Below are 14,723 nucleotides of genomic sequence, written 5' to 3'. Positions count from 1 at the left end.
GTCACACCCTCTGCTTCACCAAACAGCCCAATGACTCCTTCCGAATTCTCACAACGTAACAGCAAGCAAACCCAGCTCTAAGCATTTACATAACCCAAACTCAAGTGTAAGCTTTGGGTTCTCTCCGCTTTTAAAGAAGAGGGAGGAGAAGGAAGGAGATGAAAACCTTTGACATTTTTAGTGCTGTTTAAGCACAAGCCTTATTCTATTTTGTTCTGTGTCATTCCTCCCCCACAGGATGGAAAGCAATGCTACACATTCAGTACGTGAATGGCCAGATAAGCTGAGCAATACCATAACAGACCTGTTAAGTCTGACTATAAATCATATGCAGATTCTCTGCTCCTTCCAACTTCTGGAGAAATATGCAAATTAAGTAATTAGATACCTCTGAGAAGCCTGTTTTTTGATTCAGCATCAGCTTTAAAAAAACAAAGCTAATTCATGTTTTAAAAAACCCCAGACAATACAAAAATAATTGATGCCTATTTTCACAACTATTTCCCACCACCAGTTTTCCATTACGGTGAACCAAACTCAGTACTGTTTAAAGTTTGGTGTTTTTCTTGGCTGAAAAACAATGGAATCTTTTTTTAAAAACAGTATTTAGCTGAGAACCACAATGAAAAGAACCCTCAGTTACCAGATTTACATTGTAGCACCATCTCCTCCAACCTTACAGATTCTCTGTTTTAGCCAACTTCTGCCAAGAAGGGTTACTGGGCTCCAGTCAGGGAATACACAAGACTTTGGACACTCAACTCCCACTAAATCTCCATCACTGTCTACACAGTTTAACCTATGGAGTTACTATTAATTCAAATATCTTATTTCATATTTTGTCTAATTTTCAAATGGATTAAAAGTAAATTTCACACAAATTTAAACATTTGCAGAAGAAAATTCACATTCAACTCTGTCCATACTTCCTCAAATACATACTCTCTATTACTTTACTTGCCAGATTTCCACACTCAACCATGTACTCTGATGAGAAGAGCAACTTTCTACATATTTGAGAAGTTTATGAACTGCACACAGTCCATAGACCAAACAGCCTAATGAGAAACTGCCTTTATAATAACACATTTCCAAGTATGTGTGAGTAGACATTCTTTCTGTAGTAATACATGCTCAATTCAACTGAATCAAGTCCAGAATAAATAGAAACTACACACAAAAAAAAAACCCCAAACAGGCGCACAATTAAGCCACAGGTTCAAACACTGTAATATTGACTTTCTACTTATTATTCCCAATGTAAACTTTCAATAACAACATCATGAAAGAATCATAAGAAGCATGCTTAAATTTTATTAGAAATTCTCAACTTGCATTATTTACCACAAAAAGTGACTTCTAAAATTCAAATTATTATTTTCAAATAAGGACCAAATATTTAAAGCAAATTTCATTACTAGAAATCAAAAGTACATTTTCCTAATTTAGCAAATTTTTCATAAAACTGGCTTTTACCTAAATAAAAGTGAATACATTTTTAAATGTATTTTACATTTTAAGATCAGTTTTTAAATTAATAGCATAAAAAACCCCTTATATCTCTAATGAAGACTATACAATAAACATATCCTAGACTGGTCTGGGAGTCAGTACAAAGACAACTTAGCAGTGAATTCTGGACTACGAGAACTGCTGAGTAAGATACTATTGAATGTTACTTCCAGGGGGAAAAAAAAAAAAGAAAATAAATTCTTAAACATAAAAAGTACAAAATAATTAACAGAAGGAAAAAAAAAAACACATCAAAATTTACAAACATATTACACCCAAAGTACCAAGGTTCTTACAAACTTTAACTGGGAACATAGGGCTGCAATCTAATTCCCTTCTACGCAGAGACACAGAAATACACAGTTACAAGGGAAAAGCAATACTGAACATCCAAATCCACCCATTTTTTTTGCCCAGCATACAGTGTCATGACTGAATACACCAAGGAAACAACAATCCCAGCAAAAGAGAGGCGGTTTTGAAATTGCTGTTGAACTCTGAAAAAACATTAAAAAATTGAAACAAGTGAATATTAGGCACAAAAACCCTTTAACTCCAGGAAATAAGTTGGGGGAGCAAGGGGTGATATCTTTGTCTAGGGAAATATTTATCATCATAAAATGCTCTGCAATAACACACACTCTGGGTGCTTCCACAAGAGAAATTGTCACAAAGGAAGTTTCATCTGACTGTTTCATAATCATGTTAAACCAGTAAAAACACAGTAATTCTGAAGAAAGAATTTGCTTCTCCTTTCCTTTGAATGCTTGCTCCTCCCAACACACCACCACAAATCTAGAGACCAAATGGTGACGTGGACATTACTAAAGCTAAACTTTGATTTACAAACACTAAATACTCCCCCAAACTGGATCAGCTACCTGACTCGCCTCAAAACCCCGCAATACCCTGCATTACAGACACAAAACTTTGAGACAGAGTTAGGCAGCCAGGGAGAGAGAGAGAGAGAGAGAGAGAGAGAAACGTTAGACCAGTGTCAGGATTTAGACCAGTGTCAGGATGGGATCTGACCACAAAGATCTCAGAACAGACTCTCTCTTCAGGTAGGGCAGAAAAAACTTACAAGAAATTAGACTTTCCCATTAAGAAAGCAGGCAAAGTCACAGTCCAAGTCTTAACTCTTTGATTCCATTTAGCAGATTTCCTGTTACTCACAGGAACCTCAGTAGCAAGGAACAATGCAATCGACAGTTCTGGTTGCAACCAATGTATCTTGTTGGTCACACTTTACCCAGTGATTTAGACGCTGAAGTAAAACATGTAACATTTCTAGAAGGCTTATTTTCCATGTTAAATGATAGAACAATCAGCATCTCTGTGAAATCCCAATATCTATATTCAAGCAAGCCAGAAACCTAAACCTTGGAGAAGCATTGATTGTTCTCAACTTCCTGAAAACCTTCCTTCCTGAATCTTCATTTTCTTTTTATTTGGAAGAATTGGCAAAAGTTCTTAGCCTTGACCACAGGAAAAACAAAGCCATCAAACCAGATTAGTTATGAATTTCAGGGATTAGCAAATATGAATCACAGAACACAGAAAATAATCTAAAAAGCAGGGCAAACAATATGAAATACTAATATTGTGATTGAAAAATGTTAGTATTTTGAGATACATTGAACTGATAGGAGTTTAATCCAGTGTCATGTAAGAATTAAAACACACATCTAAAGACAAGTTTGCAGTCCTCCCAGATCCCTCCTGAAAAGTTATTCTGCAGATTTACAATCCCAGTAATATACTCAAAAGTTACTCATCTTTGAGCATTTCATGAAACTAATACAAATTTGATGTACTTGAATATATGTATAATAAAAACCTATTATAATTCAACCTTGAGATTTACACCTTAGTAAACTCATTTAATGTTTAAGCAGTCTTTTTTCATAGCTAACAAAATCATTAACCATTAAAGGAACTTAAATACTGCTTACTACAAATGCAATACAGATGTTTAACTGCTTTTTAAGAATGTATTATTCAAATCACCACAATACTTTTTGAATATCTAAAAAAGAAATCCAATTTTTTGGCAGAGTATTTGTCTACTGGATAGTCTGCTAGTACCATTCTGTCACTCTGCACATACTATCAGCTATCCAAACAACTAAGATGCTCATAGCACAGAATATAGGATCATCACTAGTCCTGAACAAATAATCCCAAACATCAAGTTTTTCTCCTTGCTTGACATTTACTATAGTTTAATAAAAATTAACATGCTTACATAATTCACTCATTCTACTATACACAGAAATAACTTGCCCTACAAGTCTAAGTATACCATATACTTGCCGGGAAAACAAAAGAAAACACCACCCTCATCCACCACAAAACCAACTATGGTGAAAAAAGCAAAACAAAACCAAACTCAGAAAAGCAGACAAAAGGAAGCCCTAAGCAAGTCTAAATGCATTCCCCTTAAGAATGTAGAGTTTTCATTTTCTGAACAGACTAAACAGCCTGTGCCATAAATAGTTTCACTTAAAAAATGAGTGCAGCTTACATAAGCATGTGGCAGTCAACCATTTTTACTGATGGCACTTACAACCAACAGCCACAAAAAAGTTCAGAAAGTAGCACTTAGGAACTAATTCAAAATATCTGTAGTCCTTTACTCCCAGGCTGACTAACTAAAGCTACTAGCAAAGCTTAAACTCAAATATTCCATTCATGGACAAGTGGATACAGTAATCCAACGATTATGCTCAAGACAAGTTATTTAGAGTAGCCCCAAAGCAGAAATTTGCTACTGTCACGAGGACACAACTTCTCCCATGAGACACATCTGTTCTTTCTGGAAGCTGTGTTCTAGTACATAATCAAAACATAAGAACAAAACATAGCAAAATGTCAATGTCGTAACTACTTTCTTCTCACCTGAACCACAGAAGAACACTTAACCCTTTTTCTTTTCTTTCCTCTTTTTCTAGAGCTCACAAAAGCCTTACCTTTCAAAACTTCCAAAACCAAGAGACATTTAGAGACTTTAGAATCGCATTCTTTAGATTTCTTTACAGGAAGCTGGACCAAACAATGATCTACGGTATAGATTTTAACAGGATTCAGTGGTGGGGAAAGCACGTAAGGACTGCTTGGTTTTGCGGGGTCTTTCTAAAATGCAATTCACAGAAGAGAGTCAAACTTCTTTTGATCCTTTCCTGTAAGCTACCCAACACTAATCTCCCCTCAGCTAGTTCTCTGAGTCTGAGCCATCAAGTCCGTGAACTGCAACCCCACAGGGACCACGGCTTCAGTGAGCCCAGAACTGGCAATAAAAAGTTATCTCCACCTTGTCCAACCACCAGGAGAGTGAGCAGACTCTCAGAAGATACAGATTTCTTAAAAGGTAAGAGAAGTAGGAGCTGTTCCTCCATCTTCTCTGTGTTTCCTGGATGGGAATCCTCCATCAGACTGGAGACACCAGTCCAGTAATGCTGTGTTTCAACCTCTCAGTAACAGATGGACATGAGAACAAACTGCACTGGGACGTCTGAAGACAAAACCCAAGAACTGAACGGTACAGATAAGAACCAAACAGCACAAGCCTCCATGTCCTGATCACATCTTGGGTAACATATGCTCTTAGGAGAAGTGTCATAAATTTTTGCTACAACTTTTATAGAAAAATGCCTCAGTTAAGGAAAAGCAGCTTTCAAGTGACTGGGTGTTCCTCCAGAAATAGAAGTACTGTTTACCACAGTACCAGAAACGTCTGTGTTGTGGGTACTAGTGCCTCTATGAGTAACAACAACAGAGATCACTGAAGATGCCTCAGTGTCCACATTACTATAGAAAGATGTCACCCAGCTGATGGAACTAAGAACATCAAGACCTGCTGTACAGAGTTGCTGAGATGATTCTTCTCTTCAGAAAACTTCAAGTTGTCCTCTACAGAAGCCATCTACTTCTCACAGACCCCTTACTCCTAGATGAAGGAACTTTATTTCAACACTTGGGTGATTTTTTGACTCTTTTTCTCTCTCTTTTTTTTTAATATAGTAGATCATAACTTCTAAAGACAGACCAAAATAACTGATCTTACTTAGGTCTCTCTCAGGCCTAAGGCTACCTTCAGCCTCCTTTACCTCAACTCTCAAATTTTGAAAAGGATTGGCAGGTAGAATATTTACTTGACTTGCAACTTTCTTTAAAGCCAAAGAAGCATCTACTGCATCTGGAGGATGGGCTTCAAAAGCAAAGAGACATTTCATTTAAGAGAATCTACATTCTGCCAGTTATAAACAATTCAACTGCAACAGATGTGGTACAAACTCTCTTCCCTGTCTGACCTCTCTTCCTTTAAACTGGATATTCCAAGAAAACAATAATTAAAAAATGTTTGTTGCAGAAAGTGTCAATGAACTCACACCAACACAGAAGGAAACTAGATGTGAACTGGGGTAATTATCTCACTGTCACTGCCTGCTACTGAAACCAGCACACATTGACAACTAACCGCTTCAGCGTAAGCACAGGAGAAAGTGCAAAACTACAAACATATTCCTGAAAAATTATTCAAGAAGCTCTTAAATGCACACTGCATGAAGCATTTTCAGTCCAAACAATGAGACTTGTTGTGAAACACCTGTATATAAAACACTGATGCTCAGGAAGTTGTAACAGCATGCAAACTTTTACAATGACATTTTCATGATGCTACCCAAGCAGCAGGAAACAAAGCATAGACAAAAGACTACAATAGCTGTTCCCCTGTCCTGTCCATTTGAAACTTACTAATGAGTTGAAAAACCCCTGCTAATGTACAAAAGCACTGACAAAAATTTAAGTTTTAAAATATAATTTCATGTGTTCCGAATTCAGCTGTAACACTTACTCAGCAATTACTGAAGTCACATTTGCATAGTTCCAGATCATCCATCAGCTAAAACTTGATTTTTACCAGGAAAGAACATAAAGTAACTTTTCAGCAGAATGTCCAGAAAATAACTTAAAGTTTTTAACACATTCAAATCCTCAGTGAGAAGAAAGATGGTATTTGATGTAATGCTTCCTAATAGAAATTTAACCTGTCCATATTTTTTTGAGCAAATATGAAGTAACAGAGTGAAACTGTACCAAATTAACACTTTGCCTTATCTAGACACATAATTTCTGGTCCAACATTAGCAGGATTACAGTGAGAATTACTGTTCCTTCAAGATAAACATAAGAAGTTCAAGAAGAAAAGGCAGATACACTTTAATGCAATGCTCTGCAAAAGCCTAGTGCCTGGCTTACTATTTCTGCAAGTTGATCTTCAAGAACATCCACATGAAAGCCAAGTTCTATATTTCTTTCATAACTTGCACAACATCTAGGTAAAAAAAAAAAGCCAACAAAAACCAACCACCTCCTATTTATCAACTATTATTGATCCTATGCCCAATGCAAAAGAACAAAACAAAGCTGTAACTCTTTCAAGTGCTAGGAAAAAGTGTCCACATCTTGAGTCAAGCCAAACTATACAAATTCCCCATTGAACACAAAGAATTACACTTGAAGATTTATACCAATGTGACAAATAACATACATAGAGCAAACCAAGCCTTTTGCCAGCCATTGTCTAATGCAGCTGTGACACTGTAAACCAGGAAGAATTGTTCAAACAGATGAGACTTGGGGGCAAATCACCTCAGAATATAACCAAGGAATGGAAAAATGCTTAAGCTTAAAGCTGCAACAAGATTAAAATACCAGCACTGCTGTGGATCTTTTTACCAAATCTGGTAAGAAACAGTCAATACTGAGTGCAGTTTATTAAACCATTCAAGTTTTTTCCTGCCACAACATCCAAGACAAATACTGATACTAACAGGGTTTTTTTTTCTAAAAATTCTCAATTTATCCCTAGATCAACCATGATTTCACAGAAACTGACCCACTTTTCAAGTTAATATACACTTTAGTGGATATGCAATATCATTTGAAAGAAGGTATTTCATTATGAGCGTGGAACAAGACTGATTGAACAGAATCTGCTGAAAGGTGTTTTAAAGAAAACACTCTTAATGATCCACCAGCAAGCCCACACACAGATAGGAAAACATCTGTACTTGAGCTGTGGCAGCCAGGCTGCTCAATACCACTATAGCAGAATGACCTCTCTCTGTGACTTTGCTATTTGCTTACAAAGCTCCCTGCTTTAAACAACTCTCTGAAAAAGAGCAGTAATTTTCCTTACAAAAGAGCTAGATTAGGACAAAACCTGGTAATTCAGTGCTTTTAAAATCCCACTACTTTGAATTCAGGCCCTTAATAAAATAAAGCCCACCAGGACCTGAAGAACTAATGCTTCTTAAAAACACAAAGCAGTACATAACCTGAACAGAAATGGCATTTTTCACTTGTATAGTCTAGTGCTATGCTGGCTATTGTAAAACAATACTTGAAAAGGGAGAAGCATTCAATGTAGTAATCAATGAGGTGTGAGAGTACTGAAATGTTACTTCCACTCTGACATTAAGCTGAGACAGACAGTGTGATGAATCCAGTATAATTCATCTTCAAAAAGAAAAAAAAAACAAGCAAAACACCAAACAATGAGAACCCACGGCACAACTTGAACTGTATCAGCAATAATGTGGCATTGTCTCCCCTTATTACATACTGAATTTTGTGACATGTATTTCAGCCTCTCAAGTCAATAAAAACACCTCAGTGATGTTTTTTCTGGAAGTTGTGCACGTGAGTCTCCTGGATACCAATACCACAGTGCCACCTCTTAAACACTGACTGACACAGCACAGAAGTTACTGACCAACAACCCTCCTCACACAGGAGATACCCAGGACGGATATTCAGTACCACAGAGCCACCTATGCTATTACCGTTAGTCTGGAGCTGGAGAGAGCAATTTGCTAAGTATTACGAGCACATTCCCAGTTAGAAAGCCTTTCAAAGGACAACTTTGACTGACGCTTCAAGGTTTGGCAGACTACAAGAACCTATTCTAGAAGTGTTTTCAACCAACATCTTCAACATTTGCACACGCAAGTCTAAACAAGTATTTCAAAATTCATCTTTCCATTTATGGTGAGAGCTTCACACGTGAGAACTGGCACCATGACATCACCACAAATTCAACCTCTGCAGAACTATTCTCAGTCTCTCACAAGAACAAGATAGTCAATATTACCCTTCGGACACTATTTTAGCCTGCTATGCCCATACAGAAATAAGTCTACAGAAAATTTGTGTTATATAGAAAACCAAGAGTTCCAACTTGGAAAAAAGAAAGACAATAATAGAAAACTTTGGCAGGGATTTGAAAGGCAATCCCTAATATCAATTTACCACACTAGGTAGTACCAAAAATTTCCAGTTCAGCTTTATTCTTCTGTTTGAGTAAAGACAGTAAAGGGACAGGAAAAGATGTTGCAAAACCACAAGTCACAGATATTTCTACCATGTACCTTAAAACACTTGCAGTCAAAAGTAGTCCAAAAGGTACTTGTGATAATTTTTCAGGCTTTGCATGAACCCTCTCAGCTTCACTCCATTTGTCACCTGCCTTTTAACCATACCATGTAACAAAAATAACTTCCACTGCAGACACCTTTAGCTACACTTTACTTGCACTTATGTGTGCACACACAGGCACTGCACCTACTTCAGCTCACGGCAGTGGGAACAGCAGCACCACAGATGCTCCCAGAGCAGAATGTGTCATAGCATAGTTGAGTTGGATGACTAAGCACACGATAGACTTGACGTTACCCAAAACTTACTAGATTTGATCATTTACTCAATGACTCGATCATCACTAAACCTTTGGTGTCAAAAAAGTAAATCAAAGGCTTTTGGTTGCGTTAGTGATTCTGTTGAAACACTGCAGCTGTGAAAGTAGGGATTTGAAAATCATCCCAGTTTAATACACAGCTCTTTGAAAAATAATTCAATAAAACATCTTAGGTTTCCTATTTATTATGTACTGCAGTACATACCCACGTAACTCTTGCCCTAACAAAGAACACTTTTGCAGGTCATACTTTGAGGCTACTTATGCTGTTGACAAATACATACAAAATGAATCATTGCAGGTTTGAAGTCAGGACAATGTCTACAGACCAGCGCAACCAAAAACTTCATTTAAACTACATAATTCTTGAGAGGGGACAGAGGCAAGTTATTACTGGATAACCCAAAGAACCACATTAATGTATTCTCTTGGCTTACTTCAAAGGAGTCTTTTTCCATTAGGATTATCTTCTACTTTGCAACTCAACAGAGAGACACCAGCACAGACATCACCAAAGCTGGCTGAAAGTCAGATATGTTTTCACAGTACCTATTCAACTGATCTAGTCTTCCTCAAGGTGAAAACTCATGGAAAGAAAAAGGAGCCTCAATGAGATCCAGGAAACAACAAGAATGAACACAGATCTCACAATATCCTATTTACATTTACCCGCAATCATTAACTGTAAAGGTTACGACCCAAGCTGAAAAAAAATACATCATAAAAGTATAATTTCATAATGAGAACACATCACACTTATCCAGATACCTGTGTTTAAACCAAAAGATTCAAGATTAAAGGCAGGCTTAAATGCTGATTATTCCTCACTAATGTATGCAAAATTTGGTATATTGGTAATTTTATGGATGAACTGAGACAGTCTATATATACATTAACACAGGCTGTTATGGCACTCTTCAGACTGCTGCTATCAACAGACACCATTCACAAGGCGGGACAAAGTGCAAGCTTTAAAAAATGTTGTGAAATATTTTATTTTTAAGAATCCTGTTCCTCTCCCTCTACAAAGAGGAAATGAATTTAACATTTCTTCTTTTTACATGAAATATGTTAACTGCAAATATACTTAAGGAGGGGCAGAAAAAAGTATTGCCTTTCTCACAGATCTATAAAACAAAATTAAAGTCACCAGAACAGTGACTGGCCTTTGATCATGCAAGCTTTACCTGTAAGTTTTAAGTGTTCTGTTATACTAAGTCCTCTGGAAACATTAGTGATCAGGTGGACCTGCTACAGAACACAAGCCCATAAAGAAATACTACTCAATTTTGTCACAGTAAACACCAGCACTAAAAATAACAAACACATATTGACACATCAGCTGGACAGGTTGACCTGACCACTCTCAATAGTCATTTAGAATGGAAGAAGACTAGCATCTTCAAACCTGTGAGCACTCACTCACCTGTGAGACCTTCCATGACAGTTTTATGCATGTTTACCTGAACACAGTGTCTCACTTTAAGTTTTTCCATTACTTTCCAAGTGCGGCCTATCTGCACCATTCAGTTTTTTTTTGGACACAGGGAATCTCTACCAAACCCTGAAATACAGATACTTCCAAGCCATCTAAGCAATTGCCTTTTGTCTCCTTGTTTTCTCCTTGCCAAACCCAAGGAAACAACGGCCAATATCATGTTACAAGTTATGTCTGAACCAGGGGAAAAAGCACAGCGACTGCACAGTCCTACACTAACAGCAAACAGTATCAAGCCGTAAGTAAGAGCTGCATCCATCCACCGTACATATTAAAAAAACCAAACAAAATGAAACTCGAGTTAATCTTCCTCAGAGCAAATACAAACAGTCGATAAGATCTCAAACCCGACCTGAAGCCAAGACTCTGGACAAAGCATAGCCAAGGCCTTGCTACCTTTGGGGGCCTTCTATTTCTAGAGCCAAGGCACAGCAGCAGCAGCATCGCGCTGCAGTCACGTCCAAGGGGCAGTGGCAGCGTATACCTGTGAATCCATTTGCTTTTTGATAATTTATTTATTTATTTTTACGCAGCAAGAGCAGCATCAGTGGCCCAGCAGACACCACAGCCCCTGCTGAGGGGACACCCGCACGGCATCCCCGGGCAGTCCGCCCGCCTTGCTCCGCAAAGGGCTCCAAAAACAAAGACCAAAGTTTTTCCTGCTCGGTGCGTGGGAGTGCGGCAGCAAAACAGGAGCCAGGATCAACACGAGCCGCCTCCCGTCACCGCACCCGGGCCCACGCAGGGCAGGACACCCCCTGCTCCCCGGGGCAGCCCGTCTGTGTCCCCCGGGACGGCTGCAGCCCGCTCCCACCCGGGGAGGGGGGGGACACCCACAGCCCGGCGGGATGGGGGCAGCGGGGGGTGTCACCCGAGCCTCCTTCACTGACCCCCGGCAGCGGGGCGGCCCTGCCCGCTCCAAAATTCGCCCCGCACACCTCTCCCTCACCACCGCCCCCTCTCACCGTGCTGTGCTGGGGGCTCGGCTGCGGCTGCGGCTCCGGCGGCTGCATTCCCGCCCCCCGGCTCTGGCCCGGGCCCCGCTGCGGGGGCCCCCCCCGCTCCTCCTGAGGAAGGGGGGAGGGAGAGGCGCGTGCCCCGCCGGGCGCGGGGAGCGGAGGCTGGAGCGGGGACAGGAGTCCCGGGGCGCGCGGCCGGGAAGCGCTTCCGGGCTCAGTGCGGGGCGCTGGGGCCGCCGGGCGGGGCGGGGCCCCGGCTGCGCCCAACGGCATCCGACATGGCGCGGCCCGCGCGCGCCGGACCGCGCGGCTCTCGCGAGACTTGGGGAGGCAGCGGCGGGGGGGGAGAGGGGGCGCGAAGGCGCGCGGCAACGAGCGGGGGAGGGCGGGGGGAGGGCGGGGCCGGGGCGGCGTGAGGCGGTGGCTCGGGGCCGGTGTGGGGCCGGGGTGGGGCGGCGGCTCGGGGCCCGTGTGGGGCGGCGGCTCTGGGGCGGCGTGAAGGGGCTGCGGGCTTGGGGGTTCACTCCTGTCCCTCCTCCGTGCCGTCACTGCGGGCGGCACTCAGCGCCTTTAAACGAAGCTTCTCCGAAGCCGGGGCGGGGCACAGCGTTGGGTGCTGGAGGTGCTTGGGCACTGTTTGGCCCTCCGCCGGGGCTTTCGTCTCTAGAGTAAGGCCTGAGCGTGCTTGGGCGGTGACTGGAACTAAGGTGTTATTTTCTGAATATTGACAGCAGCGATAAGGCGCGTGGACACAGTGGTTACGGCACAATTCACAGAATTCACAGAATGTATCAGGTTGGAAGAGAGCACAGCGGGTCATCTGGCCCAGCCTCTGCTGATGCAGGGCCATCCCAGAGCACATGGGACAGGGCCGTGTCTGGACGGTTCTGGAATGTCTCCGCTGAGGGGGACTCCATGCTCTCTCTGGACAATCTGTTCCAGTACACGTTCTTACACAGGATGGGTTAGCTATGAGCAGAAAAACGCGGGTGTGCTGTGCTCCTACCCAAGTGTCTCGTGATCCTGTGCCAGTTCAAGTAATATTTTTGTGTCCCTCTGCTTGCAGGACAGACTTGGGGCTGTTATGATTAATATGGATTGATCCAACGTGAACTTGTAATTGGCATCTATGGGGGCTGAAATCTTCCTGTTGAGGCAGAGCCTTGCAGATGGTTTAGTGGGTGTACACTGATTTTTCATCCATGGACTGGGCCTTGAGATTACATTTGTTTTGTGTGCCAGTGTAAACTGGTGTAAAGCATCTTTTACTAAAGGATAAAGACCATGATTTGTGTTTTTCAGGATTTGTGTGTGTATAGATATTTTTCTTTGTTTAGACAGTATCTGTCTTGTGTAGTTTTTTTTTTTCTTATCGCGGTTTCAGAGCCACAGAAACACCATTGCACTGATACCAATGAGAGCAGATGCAGAGCTCTGTAACCACCTTCTGTCTCTCTCTGATAGAGAACTGGAAGTGTGGGGGGGGACGTGTGTCTTGTATTGCCATTACTGACTCTCCACGTCATCTTCCGTGTACAGAGGCCTCGGCTCCTCTGTCAGAGGTTGTGTGAAGTTAATTAAGGAATTCCTGTACTTTAATCCCTACATTGGAAACATGCCAAGCCTAACTAACATTTCTGGAGAGGCAAGATGTAAAACTGGAAGTAAACAGGATCTCGGTGCAACAATACTTTTATCTAAAAGAGATTGATTCTTATCCTGTGATTGGAACTCTTATCAAGATGCTGAAGTGCATATTCCTCAGCAAAAATCCATAATTTCCAAATATAAGCATGTGCTGTTGATGCCAATGAATAGTTCCCACAGCTATATCTAGTCTCATTTAAAATATAAGAAACAGCCCCTTGTATATCTGTTAATGTTGTGTGCATGAGAACCTCTGTGCTGTGACTTACATGTGCTGGCCCTGGCTTCTTCAGCATTTTTTGTGTTGTCCAGCTACTGTCTTAATTCATCCTGTCATTGTTGCTTCCAAATTTTTCAAATCAACGTCTGAGTCACTTTGTTACTGCCTCTCTGTAAACTCCTTGTACTAACAGCTCCAGTGTGTCCTGGCAAACCACTGTAGGTTTGTAAAAATGGGCTCCATTTCACTTTAGAAACATCCAGTGCTTCTTTGGAAATGATGCTTTTCCCCTGCAATCCTATGGAATGGACTGTAATGGTGGACTATAATCCAGCAATTGCCTGACTTTTATCCCACTTTCAAAGCAGGAGTGTTCCAACAGAAATTGCAGACACTCAGAATTTTTCATCTACTCTTAGCTAGTTGTAGGCTTGAGAGCAGGATTGTGAGACTGGGAAATTAATCGGTCTTGGAACTTCACAATTAATCATAGCACAGGCAGGGCTGTGCTCGAGAATTTAAGAAAAAAATCCTTATGGGTATTAGGTGCCTGATTACCCCAGAAATCAAAGATTGTATGTGTTCTAACTTTGCTGAACACCTCTGAAAGCAGTTAATTTTATTGCTGATCCAGCCTTTCCGTCTCTTATCCATATGACAACTACAAAAATTGATTATAAGGAAAAGTAATGTTAGGAAAGCGCTTAACGCATTTTTAGCTACTTCTAATGGGATTTAGCAGCTGGAAACAAGGAGCACTGGCACAGAGTAATCAGGGCTGTTCTTAGACAGCTGTGTGGGAAGCAGAGTATCAGGACTCTGAAATAAATCCCCATTTTTTTCTGTATTTTAAAAAATGCAATATATGCAATGAAGAATTTGAAAGCTAGACCTCAATACTTGCAGCTCAGACAGTTAACTCAAAGTCAAATGGAATTCCTTGTTAAACCCAGCCCTGTAATAACTTCTAGATGAAAATGCCTCTGGGTTCTGTGTGATTTTTTTTTTTAATTTAATGCTTATGGCAGTCACTACTACCCATCTTTGAAAGGCCTCAGGTTTGGATTTAAATTCCATGCTACATTAATTTTAAGCAGAACAAAAATGTAGTTATTTCTGCTCCCC

At 40.8% G+C, this 14,723-nt stretch overlaps 1 protein-coding gene across 6 annotated transcripts in view; it reads right to left on the bottom strand.

The window, feature by feature from the left end:
- Positions 1–12,027, bottom strand: part of TAB3 (TGF-beta activated kinase 1 (MAP3K7) binding protein 3) — a 44,202-nt gene extending 32,175 nt beyond the window's left edge. For 3 of the 6 annotated variants that reach the window (XM_069033078.1, XM_069033168.1, XM_069033254.1), the window contains exon 1: positions 11,738–12,022. The gene's annotated coding sequence lies outside the window, so the exon portion shown is untranslated. Of the gene's footprint in view, positions 1–11,737 lie in introns of all 6 variants that reach the window. The other 3 variants (XM_069033396.1, XM_069033476.1, XM_069033328.1) reach the window with 2 other exon arrangements.
- Positions 12,028–14,723: the final 2,696 nt, after the last annotated feature.

Source organism: Aphelocoma coerulescens, chromosome 1 (assembly GCF_041296385.1).
Source record: "Aphelocoma coerulescens isolate FSJ_1873_10779 chromosome 1, UR_Acoe_1.0, whole genome shotgun sequence".
NCBI classification, from domain to species: domain Eukaryota; kingdom Metazoa; phylum Chordata; class Aves; order Passeriformes; family Corvidae; genus Aphelocoma; species Aphelocoma coerulescens.
The sequence above is the reverse complement of the archived record's forward strand: the minus strand, read 5'-3'. Positions and strand labels throughout refer to the sequence as shown.